The sequence below is a fragment of the Anolis sagrei genome, chromosome 6 (assembly GCF_037176765.1).
Source record: "Anolis sagrei isolate rAnoSag1 chromosome 6, rAnoSag1.mat, whole genome shotgun sequence".
Taxonomy (NCBI): domain Eukaryota; kingdom Metazoa; phylum Chordata; class Lepidosauria; order Squamata; family Dactyloidae; genus Anolis; species Anolis sagrei.
In genome coordinates, this window is record NC_090026.1 from 20430313 (window position 1) to 20443039 (window position 12727).

General features: G+C 43.1%; 1 protein-coding gene across 2 annotated transcripts in view; it reads left to right on the top strand.

Moving 5' to 3' along the window:
- CDC42EP5 (CDC42 effector protein 5) overlaps window positions 1–12727 on the top strand; it is a 30975-nt gene that overhangs the window by 6907 nt on the left and 11341 nt on the right. The window contains exon 2 of one of the 2 annotated variants that reach the window (XM_060780442.2): window positions 9079–9493. The gene's annotated coding sequence lies outside the window, so the exon portion shown is untranslated. The remainder of the gene's footprint in view (window positions 1–9078; window positions 9494–12727) is intronic. The other variant, XM_067469881.1, reaches the window with a different exon arrangement.

The window sequence follows — 12727 nt, forward strand, 5'->3', positions numbered from 1 at the left end:
GCATTGCATTCATCCATGGCAGTTAAATTGGAGTCAAGTTGCATTAATTTTACAGTGTAGATCCGCAATTTCCAAACTTTGATTCTCCAGGTGTTTTTTGGACTTCAGCTCTCCAAATTCCCAATCAGGTTGGCTAACAATCAGAAATCTCAAAACATCTAGATGACTGAAAACCACTGCACCCTTATTCCTCATGTACTTAGCCTTGTTTCTTTCCTAGAGAAATGAGAGGGCCTGTTTCTCTTCCTGTTACGTTTCTCTCTATTTATATATCTTGAGTTCTGTTAGATCCAATCAGACTTCCATAGTCCAGCATCCTGTTTCCACAGCAGCCAAGCAGCCGCCTGCTGAAGCCTAGAAGCAAAAGCTACTAACTTTTTCCATATTTAACCTTCAAAGATAGAGAGGTTCTATTTAATTGTCATGACATACAACTGCTGGAGTATATTGAGATTAATAGTATAGTGACGTATATGGAGATGTTTACTCCAGTGCCTATAAGTCATTAAGATCGTGTTGTAATACCTTGTGGTTCAGCCTTATCCAGGCAGGTTGCAAAACAGAAACTTGTTAGCGGTCTGAGCATTTGAGGAAGGAGGGATCGCTCTTCTGTAGCCTCGAATATATAGATGGGGAAGCTGAAGGCAAATGATAGCATCTTCCAAGGGACCAGCAAATCTCTCATCAGCTAGTTGAAACCACAGCTGTGGTATTTGCTAACTCAACAGCTCTCTCTATGAACCTGCCACTTAGCAGAAAACCACAAACAAATCAGACAGACACCTTTCCAAAGGGTGTCTCTGCACTATAGAATTGATACAGCTTGACATCGCTTTAACTCCATGTCTTAAAGCAATAGAACACGCATAGGCAAACTTGGGCCCTCCAGGTGTTTTGGACTTCAACTCCCACAATTCCTAACAGCCGGTAGGCTGTTAGGAATTGTGGGAGTTGAAGTTCAAAACACCTGGAGGGCCAAAGTTTGCTCATGCCTGCTATAGAATTAAAGGAGTTATAGTTTTACAAGATCTTAAGCTTTCTCTGCTAAAGAATGCAAGTGTCTCACCAAATTACAGCTCCCAGGATTCCATAGCATTGAGGAATGGCTGCAAATGTGAGGTCAAACTGCATTAATTCTACAGTGTAGATCAGGCATGGGCAAACTTTCTAACTTGGGGGCCACATGTTAGCACTCCCTACTAAAAAGACTGGCTACCCAGCGATGAAAGGAAGGAAGAGAAGGAGGAAGGAAAGAGAGAAGGAAGGACGAAAGGGAGGAAGGGAAGGATGGAATTTAAAAAAGGAGAGAGGAAAGAGGGAAGGAAAGAACGACAAAAGGAAAGGGAGGAAGGATGAAAGGGAAGGAGGAAGGAAAGAGAAGGAAGGGAAGAAGAGAAGGATGGAAGGAAGAGAAGGAAAGACAAAAGGGAAGGAAGGAGAAAGAGGGAGAGAGGAAAAGGAGGGAAGTAAGAAGGAAGGAAGGAGAGAAGGAGAGAAGGAAGGAAGGACGAAAGGGAAGAAGGGAAGGATGGAAGAAGAGAGAGGAAAGGAGGGAAGAAAGAGGGAAGGAAAGAAAGACAAAAGGAAAGGAAGGCAGGATGAAAGGGAAGGAGGAAGGAAAAAGAAGGAAGGGAGGAAGAGAAGGATGGAAGGAAGAGAAGGAAAGACAGAAGGGAAAGAAGGGGAGAAGAAAAGGAGGAAGGTAAGGAGGAAAGAAAGAAAAGGAAAAGACAAAAGGGAGGGAAGAAGAAAGGAAAGAGAAAAGGAAGGACAAAAGGATGGAAGGAGAAAGAGGGAGAGAGGGAAGGAAGCAAGGATGGAAGGGAAGGAGGAAGGAAAAAAGAAGGAAGGGAGGAAGAGATGGATGGAAGGAAAAGAAGAATAAAGGAAAGAGAGAAGGAAGGAAACACAAAAGGGGAAGGAAGGAAGAAGAAAGGGGGAGAGGGAAGGATGGACGAAAGAGTGGAAGGGAAGGAGGAAGGGAGGGAGAAAGAGGAAGGGAAAGGAAGAAGGAGGGAAAGAGGAAGGAAGAAATGACGAAAAGGGTGGAAGGGAAGGAGGAAGAGGGAAGGAAGGATAGGATGGTGAGAGAGAACAGGGCTTGAGAGAAGAGCCCAAGGGGCCATATTCAGCCCCCGGGTGTGGGTTTGCCCATACCTGGTGTAGATGTATCCTAAGACACTTAAAAGATAAACACGCACTCCACTGTGCCATATCCATGATGCCTCCCTCTCATCAAAGTTCACCATGACACTGTGTGAATGTCAAAGGACAGCAGGACACAGCCGAGTACAGCATTTATTTGATTGTTGTCCTTGGCATGATGTGGACATTCAAATGATCTCTGAGGTGATTCTGGGTGCATAGGTTCAATTTGTACAGCACACTAAGTATCCAAAATATCCTAAGCTTGCTGAATTGCAGCCTTAGTGTAAGTTTAGCTTATAAATTCTTTGCAATACAGGCAGTTCCCAAGTTACAAACATTTGTCTTACAAGTGACTCATAGTTAAGAACAGAGGTGAGACAACAGGAAGTGAGAGAAATCTGCCCCTAGGAATGGAAATTAATTCCTGGGGAAAATATGTCTCCAGTGATGCTTTAATATCAATCACAAGATTGTGTATAGCAAGTGAAATTTTTCAAAATCCAGTTATTTATAGGGACAGAAAGTGAGGTGAAATCTTCTGAACCGGGGTACAGGCAGCAAAACAAGCACCACAGGGGACTTACCCCCTTCCCTATCCAAAACTAAAAGATATATATGTGGGTGGGTCAAAATAATTTGTGTCCTGTGTCATAAAAATGTTATGAGTAAACATGTAACAGTGGAAGTTGCTACAGATTATAGCCTGAACTGTCCTGTACACAAAACTATTCGTCAACATAGTCACCATCAATTTGTACACATTTGCACCAGTGTTTAACCCAGGCATCAAAACCATTTTGGAAAAATTCAATGTTTTGCTCCGTGACCCATTATTTTAAAGCTGTTATGGCGTTCAGGTTATTGAATCTGCAACCACCTAGGTTGTCTTTCAGAGGTCTAAACAGGTAAAAGTCAGAAGGGGCCAAATCATAAACATTCATCAAGCGATGATAGATTTCCTTAGGTGCACAACCTTCTTTTGCCAGAAATTCAATGACGACGTGTTCTTTTAGCTCCAGATTCATGGTTCTAATCAATCAATTGGGACAAAGAAAAGATTATATTAATAGAGTACGGTAACCTCTATCATATCGTGCATAGATAGTCCAGTAGCTGTGAAAGAAATAAAAGTTAGAGCAATAGAGGCATTACTTTTTGACTCAACCTCATATATTTGGCTGAAGTTGCACTTAAAAAATGTACCTGTGCTGACAAATTCAACTTAAGAGCAAACCTACAGAACCTATCTTGTTTGTAACTTGGGGACTGCCTTTGTTCTCTTTTGTTCTCTTTTGAATGGCTGACGCAAAACAAGAACCCCATCGAAAAAGGGGTTTGGGTTATCCTCCTAATGCACAACATTCACCAGAGGTTTCCTGTCCTATTCTTTGCACTGTTGGTGGTCCCATCTCTGTGAGTGCTTATTGCCAGTAACAGTTTGCAGTGCTGGTTTGACTTTTTGATATGATCGAATGTGGGACGCTCTCTATCATATTGACTTTTGTATATCGGAGTTGTTTCAGTTTTTGAAAGCATAGGGCACCCAAGGTAACCAGTAGTGAGTGATGACTGTGTGTGTTCAAAAACAGGGCTGAAATTGCAACTGATCCTTGTTTCCTGATAAGTTACATGACTGCTGTTTCTTCAAGGTGTGATTTGTAAGTCTGTGAGAGCCTTTGAGGCTGAGGAATGGGGAATAAGTACTCTATATAGACAATAAATAATGCTACTTTATTTCCTAGCTCCTTATTCGATTCTGCACCTGGAATAAGAATGTAAGAATTGGACTTGTAATTTCCAGGTTTTAGTTCTTGATTCCACATTCAAAACAGCAGACAGGAAAGCATCTATATCAGGCCTGAACAAATTTCGGCCCTCTAGACGTTTTGGACTTCAACTCCCACAATTCCTAACAGTCTGAGGCTGTTAGGAATTGTGGGAGTTGAAGTCCAAAACATCTAGAGGGTTGAAGTTTGCCCAGGCCTGACCTAGATTCTTGTCCTGTTCAACCCTGGCTGTTGAAACTGAACTGAAAACAAAGACTTGGGGAAACTATTGGACTACAGTTCCCAGAATCCACCAATCACCATTGTTACCTAGTAGCTGTATATCTATTCTGCACTGCCTCAACCCATGAAAGCCAAAAACTAGGAGAAATGTTGCCCATACAGATACTTTGCCCTACAATTGCCTTCATCACCAGCCAACAAAGGATAATGGGAATTCTAGTCCAAGCATTTGGTGGGCCAAAGCTTCCCCAGCTTCTGCCAACCCTGATTTCCCTTCTCTTGTTACTAGCCAGACCTGATTGGACCAGGTTTAGTAGTTTATAATTCTTCTCTTTCAAGCCAATGGGTAATAGATAGAAAGCAATCAATGCGTCACATGGCGATGCATCATTTAGCTGACGCATCAGTATGTGAGCGCAGGAAGAGTAAGTAAACATTACAGATAACAGAGAATTGAACTGCTAAGTCCCTGATAGCAGAAACATCCATGGGCGGAAAATGCCATTGACTTTATTCAACTAGAGCAAGGAGGGGTCGGGAACTTGCAGGTTTTCCTATGAACTGTTGATACATTGCAATGAACAAAGCAGCATTACAGTTCGTCCTCCATATTCATTAGGTTTAAGGGCACAGGTCGTCCTTGAAAATGAAAAACCATGAATAACCTGAGAGAATATCGCGCTAGGGATTTCTAGTTCTTCCAGGGTGACTCTGTGGTTGACCTCCATTGGAAGCCGATGATAGAATTGCACTTGATGACCTAGAGCAGTGTTTCTCAATCTTCGTTCCTCATGTTGTGGTGACCTCCAACCATAAAATTAAGTTTTGGAGTTGCAGTTCACCTACATCCAGAGAGCACTGTGGACTCAAACAATGATGGATCTGGACCAAACTTGGCACGAATACTCAATATGCCCAGATGTGAACACTGGTGGAGTTTGGGGGAAATAGATCTTGACATTTGGGAGTTGTAGTTGCTGAGCTTTATAGTTCACCTATAATCAAAGAGCAGTCTGAATCCAGCTCACAATGCATCTGCACCAAACTTGGCACACTACCTCCATGGCCAACATTGAATACTGGTGGGGTTGGGGAGGGGCTGTTTTTAAATTCTGGGAGTTGTAGTTCACCAACACCAAAAAGGAAGAAAGGACAGGTGGAGAGATCAGCCTTCTTTGCCAAAGGCTCTTTGGCGACCCCTCTGAAACCCCCTCGCGACCCCCAGCTTGAGAAACAGTGGGGTAGATGCACCCTTTGTCTACATGCCATGCTGTTTTCAGGTTTATAATTTATTTTCTGTGCTGTTTAGTTTTAGAAGCAGTTTGTGGACTGAATACATTGAATAAGATGTGTTTCACTGAAGTTAATTTATTTCTTTGTATTATATTACTGTATAAACAGCGTTTTCCCCAGGTTGGGACACAAATGTTCAGAGGCAGCCCCTCCCTTCTTGGTCCATGAGATGCCTGTGGTCATGGAATATAAGGAGATAATATAGAGACAGGAGGATGCCTCTGACCATGCACAAAGTACTTTGCACCACAAAATAATTGCAGACTTGGTCAGCTTCTTGCTTGTGAAGATGACTCCATAAAAGAAAAGAGTTTGTCCAACCCAGAGAAGAGGTTTTGAAATATCTGTTTTTCTATTCGTATATTTGGAGTTAGGAGCTGATGAGACAGAGTGTGTCATCTCTTCCTCTTGTCTCTATTGTCCATCTTTCTGTGTTTTTTGCGCAAGGCAAGTTTGGAAGCACTAAATGTCAATTATGCAAATTTGTTGTTGTTGTTGTTGTTGTTGTTGTGTGCCTTCAAGTCATTTCTGACTTGTGGCAACCCTAAGGGCTTCTGATAGTGTGTGACTCACCCAAAGTCGCCTATGGGTTTTCATGGCCAATTGGGGACTCAAACCCTGGTCTCCAGAGTCAAACCAGTGCACCTATTACTATATTTATCTCTCTCCTTGGCAAAAAAACCCCCTTAAAGATCAGGATGTATTAGTCAGCTTTTAATTGATTCCTGTCTGAAGCTTGTATTGCTCATGTTTATGAATATTTTTATTGTTGATTTTTATGAGAACGGAATGCCTCTGTTTCAGTTAATCTGCCCTTCTTCCCCCTATCTATAGTCTATGGTGCCTTTTCATTTTGTAAACCTCCTTGAAATGTATTTAGGTTTTAAAATCCATTTAAACCCATAAACAACCATGTGATTGGTTTCCTTAGATATCTCGATTGTATTTGAGGTTCTGGCAAAATTGCAGCCGTCGGCAAAGAACATAGCTGTGAAGATCAGGGGAGTGTAATGAAGGGATTCTAACCAGAGGCGACGAAAAGAAGAAAATTGGCAAAGAAAGCACAGAACACTGAGATATTTTTGCCCTTATGTTTTTAAAAGGAATCACGAGGATTAGAAACTTGAGGTGCATCTACACTGTAGATTTAATGCAGCTTGATACCACTTTTTACTGACATGGCTCAGTACTATTGAATGCTGGCTACAAATGCACCCACACTCTTTGGCAGACCTTGTAAAACTACAGCTTCTGTGATTCCATAGCATTGAGCATTGAGCCATGGCAGTAGAGGTAGTGTCAAACTGCATTAATTCTACAGTGTAGATGCACCTCAAGTTTCTATTCCTCATGATTGCTTTTAAAAACATAAAGGCAGAAAGATCCCAGTGTTCTGTGCTTTCTTTGCTTTCATGGCCAGAATCACTGGATTGCTCTGAGTTTTCCGGGCTGTATGGCCGTGTTCCAGAAGCATTCCCTCCTGACATTTTGCCCATCCTCAGAGCATGTGAGGTCTGTTGGAAACTATGCAAGTGAGATTTATATATTTGTGGAATGTCCAGGGTGGGAGAAAGAACTCTTATCTGCTTTAGGCAAGTGTGAATGTTGCAATTGGCCACCTTGATTATCACTGAATGGCCTTGCAGCTTCAAAGCCTGGCTGCTTCTTGCTTTGTTGGGAGGTACTAGCTGGCCCTGATTGTTTCTTGTCTGGAATTCCCCTGTTTTTGAGCATTGCTCTTTATTAATTGTCCTGATTTTAGAGTTTTCATGGTTTCCTCCTTTCTGTTGAAATTGTCCACATGCTTGTGGATTTCAATGGCCTCTCTGTGTAGTCTGACATGGTGGTCGTTAGAGTGGTCAGGCATTTCTGTGTTCTCAAATAATATGTGGTGTCCAGGTTGGTTCATCATGTGCTGTGCTATGACTGACCTCTTGTGTTAATTCTACAGTGTAAATGGACCCTTTAGCAGCAGTCATGAGGACTATAAACCTGGGTCATGACTGCAGAAGCAGGCAGCTGTTTCTATATGGGTAAAAGGTCGGTACGGATAAAAATGGATAATATCAATTCTGTCAATATCCATAGCTGACCACTTTTTTCTAGGCTATACGTTCCTCTTCCAGATACCATTCTCATGCTTCCTTTTAGCCCTTTCTCTCTCTAGTACAGTGTTTCTCAACCTGGAGGTCGGGTTTCAGAGGGGTCACCAAAGACCATCAGCAAACATATATTTCTGATGGTCTTGGGAACCCCTTTGGCAGAGAAGGCTGAAGATCCCTCTGCCTGTCCTCTTCCTTTTTGGAAACTGATGCCAAATCCTCCCAACAAAAGCCCTCCTCCTGCTCTGTGGATGTAGGTGAACTACAACTCCAAAACTCAAGGTCAATGTCCACCAAACTGTTCCAGTATTTTCTGTTGGTCATGGGAGTTCTGTGAGCCAAAGTTGGTTCAGTTCCATCATGGGTGGAGTTCAGAGTGCTCTTTGATTGTAGGTGAACTATAAATCCCAGCAACTACAACTCCCAAATGTCAAGGTCTATTTTCCCCCAAACTACACCAGTGTTCAGATTTGGGCATATTGAAGATTCATGCCAAGTTTGGTCCAGATCCATCATTGTTTGAGTCCACAGTGCTCTCTGGATGTAGGTGAACTACAACTTCAAAACTCAAGGTCAATGTCCACCAAACCTCTCCAGTATTTTCTCTTGGGCATAGGAGTTCTGTGTGCCAAGTTTGGTTCAATTCCATCATTGGTGGAGTTCAGAATGCTCTTTGATTGTAGATTAACTATAAATCCCAGCAACTACAACTCCCTAATGACAAAATCAATCCCCCTCAAACCCCACCAGTATTCAAATTTGTGCATATTGGGTATTTGTGCCAAATTTTGTCCAGTGAATGAAAATACATCCTGCATATCAGATATTTACATTACTATTCAGTAGCAAAATTGCAATTATGAAGTAGCAACGAAAATAATGTTATGGTTGGGGGTCACCAAAACATGAGGAACTGTCTTAAGAGGTCACGGCTTTAGGAAAGTTGAGAGCCATCATAGCAATTGTAGTACATGTTCTCCCACTCATAAAACCACTGCCTGCTTCATATCATGTCCCCATAAATGATATCCTGATGCATTCTTTCCACTTTGTCAGAGCTCTTTTTTCCTTTCTCGCTGTCTGTTTTCCTTTTTGTCTCCATCCTCCACCTCACATTCTTTTGTCCCCTTTACCCCTTTCCTTCCCTTTGCTTGCCACTCCTATCCTTAAGAGGTATGCCTTTAAATTCAGTCTTTTGCTCTCTTTCGCGGCACACTGTTCACCTCCACTTCTGCGCTAAGCTCCGTTTCCAAATACGCCAACCAACTCCGGAAGTGGAGGAATGCGGCGAACTTTATAAGGCGATGGACGGGTTTTGTGTGCGTGTGTGTGCTTTTAAATTTCCTTTCTCCTTTTTTCCTTGGGATAATATTTGTCTTGGCTTCTGTCTCCCAAACTCACTGTCACATTTGGGGGATTGTTGCCTCTTGACATATTTTTTTCCCCTCTTGCCAAGTAGGGATTGGGGTTTTTTTGTTGTTGTCTTTCTTTGAGATACTGACATCTACAATTTCATCTTTTTTAAGGCAGGTATAAATAAATAAAATTCCAGGCCGCCACCCAAGAGAGGAGGAGTGGAAGCTCGTGACGGAGAAGTGGATGAAGGCAAAGGAGGGAGAGAGAGGGAATCGGAGACAGAGTTGCGAGCGGCAGACAAATGAAAGGAGAAAAAAAGAAGAAACTTTCTGAGGATTTCTGAGAACTGCGAGCAAACTTCCTGGATATAGCTGGGTCAGAGTGGCACCAGGCAAGATCCAACTTGGAAATCTCAGAGGATATACAGTTTTCTGCCTTTTGCTGCACTTGGCGCTGCCTTTCGGTGGAAGCAACAGACTGGGGCCACTACAAAAGCAGGAAGAGAGACGACGCGGGACGTTCCTGTGAGTCAGCCGGAGCTGTGCAGGGCGGAAAAAGGCAGTTGGGAGTGTCTCCTTTGCAAAGGTGAGTTGTTGTCGTTGTCCCCAGCTCAGTGGCATCTTTTGTGGCTGCGGAGACAACTTGGAGCAAGACATGTTTAAATATTTGAAAGGGTGTCGCATCGAAGAGGGGGCAAACTTGCTTTCTGGATTCCAATTACACCTAAACATTAGAAAGAACTTCCTGATGGTAAGAGCTGTTTGGGAGTGGAATATGCTGCCTGGGAATCTGGTGGAGTTTCCTCTTGTGGAGGTTGGATGGCCATCTGTTGGGAGTGCTTTGATAGTGTGTTCCTGCCTGGCAAGGAGTTGGACTGGATGACCCTTGGGGTCTCCTCCAACTCTCTGCTTTGAATTGGAATATATGGCAGCGTGGACTCAGGGCCCTTCCACACAGCCCTATATCCCAGAATATCAAGGCAGAAAATCCCACATTATCTGAATGTGGACTCAGTTCAAAGCAGATATTGTGGGATCTTCTGCCTTGATATTTTCGGATATAGGGCTGTGTGGAAGGGCCCTCAAATAACCCAGTTCAAAGCAGATATTGTGGGATTTTCTGCCTTGATATTCTGGGTTATATGGCTGTGTGGAAGGACCCTGCATTGCCCTTGAAATGAATGGGAAAGGAGTGGGGCTAAGCATGTCTAGACACCTGAATTTCCAAAAATACTGGGGACAGCAGCAATTTGGGATTCCTGGCTTCTTTATAAGTGGAACGGGTTGAGTGTAGGAGATTGGGGCCAGAAGGAATTGGGAACAAGGACTTCTAGTTTTTTAAAATATTTTCAAGCTCCTGGAGTTCTTTGGATAGTGGGCAGAAATTTTCTAGAATCCCAGTCGGAAAGAGAGAGCTGTTTGTCTTGGGTACTGTCAGTCAAGACTGAATGTTATTGAGATGGGTCACAAAAACACTGGAGGGAAAAGATCTTTCGTCCTAGGAAAGCCATCATGTGGATGGGGTGGGGAAGGTTGTGTTTGCATGTTTATGTGTGGAGGAATGAGGAACAGCCGTAAATCAAAAAGCAGCCGGCTAGAAACAAGGGAGGGCGTGGGCTGCGGATAAAGCAAATAGGTCTCCAGCCAGAAACCTGGATTCAGGATGACCCAAAACTCAAACCATCACTGTGGTTTACAGGTGAACCTTAGCAGCTCTCAGGTTACACCTTTGTGAACAATGATCTCTATTGCTTTCTCTTTCCTTTTTTATTGTCTCATGTCCGGAGCGACTTGAGAAACTGCAAGTTGCTTCTGGTGTGAGAGAATTGGCTGTCTGCAAGGACATTGCCCAGGGGACACCTGGATGATTTACCATCCTGGGGGAGGTGTCTCTCATGTCCCCACATGAGAAGCTGGAGCTGACAGATGAGAGCTTACCCTGCTCCCCAGATTCAAACTGCCGACCTTTCAGTCAGCAGTCCTGCCTGCACAAGGATATAATCCATTGTGTCACGGGGGACTCTTTTTATTCGTATAGAAACACCTATTCCCCTCCTTTCTTCTGCCTTACCCGGTTTCTGGCCAAAGAATTCACACTTTCAAAAAGCCAGTCTGGTTTTGCCACCCTAAATCTTCCACATCATATCTTCTTCCTGTGCAAAGATAAGGTGTACTTGGCTTCCAACCTTTTCTCCACCTTGGATACCTGCTTGAGAACTCACCTTGAGAACCCAGGTGCCTGAGCCTCTTCTGCCCACCCAGACTAAGTTCTTCCTCCTCGTTTTGGGCAGAGCCTGAGAATTCCAGAGCCCTGCATTTCCACCCAGTATTTCCTTCCTCCAGCTGTATCTGAATGTTTCAAAGGGCTTCATTTCATTTTCAGAAGGAAATTCCGTCATCCTCCTCAGGGGCTAGTAACCGTATCTGTCATCCGCAGAGAGGGGAAGCGCGGAGGGGAAAGGGAATAGATAGATTGTCCCAAAGGGCTGCCGACTAAGCTTGCTTGGGCCGGTGCCAGCGCCAAGACATACCCTGGCAATTCAGTTTTTCAGCTGTTCCCCATGTCTTGCATTAAAAAAACAACAACAAATTGGGGCATTTTCGTTGCATGGAATCTGTATGTCGCCTTTTGAGATTGTGTTGTTTTTGCAAGGATTTGGTGCCGTTCTCTTCTCACGCCACTCCTAAGCTTAGAACAATATGGCAAAATAAAGTTTCTAGTCCACATTGTCTTCTTAAGAGTCAGACTATCAATTCAGAACAGAGTTGATCCTTCGAAACTGAAATGCAACCTATTTTTAAGAAAATGCCTCTGCCTGTATCTGTCGGTGACTCTTAATTAAATGCAGGTAACCAGGGGCCCCTTCACGCTATGCAATTATAATGCTATTTTAACTGCCGTGGTTGCGTTCCATGGAATCCTGGGATTTGGAGTTTAGAGAGAGACATTGAGCAATCTCAGCCAGAGAACTGCATTGCCTCGTCGGACTACAAACCACAGGATGCTGCCATGACAGTGAAACTGGAATAATAATCATGCTAATTGCTTAGTGTTTATAGGCCCTGGTTGATTGGCTGTTTGTAAACCATTCATAAGTCTAGTCTCTTATTATTGGAAAGGGAAATTCAATGCTTCTCGATCCCCAGGGTGTACACAATCCATTCCAAAAGGTAGATTTTCTCCTCCATTGCATTTGAAGCCTGGGAACATGTTTAATAAGCCTCTCTTCATTTATAATAAGTAGTATATGCTCTGCAGTCCTTTTCCCTCATGCATGGATTAAAAATCATATATTAATCTTGGCAGGGGATATACACTTTGCTTGGTATTGCCACAATCCTGGAACAGGAGTCCCTCAAAAATCATTTTGCAAGACAAAACAGAGCAACTGGTGGTCCTCCAAATGATGTTGGAGTGCAACTCTCATCAACCATAGAGCTCAGCCAGTTGTGACAGGATGATAGGAGATGCTGTCCAGCAGCATTTTAGAGGTCGACAGGTTGCTCACCCTTTTTCCAAAGTGCAAAGCTTCCTGTCTATACAAAATGTCTCCCTTAGTTAAAGGTTGTTGCTTTAAGAGAAGAAAAATAGTGATACTAACAATATCACAAAAGCAATGCCTTTACAAAAGGAAAAATACTGAAAGCATGATATTTGATTAGCAGCAGTCCATTTATATCCAAGTAAAGAGAAAATGGACCCAGACACTGAAATGTTGAATTCCCACTTTCACTGTTCATAGTCAAGTTATTCTTTCCTGTCAGTTCCATCATCGTAGTCTGTCCTCCCCCAAACTGCACCAGGACATAAAGTGGGTTA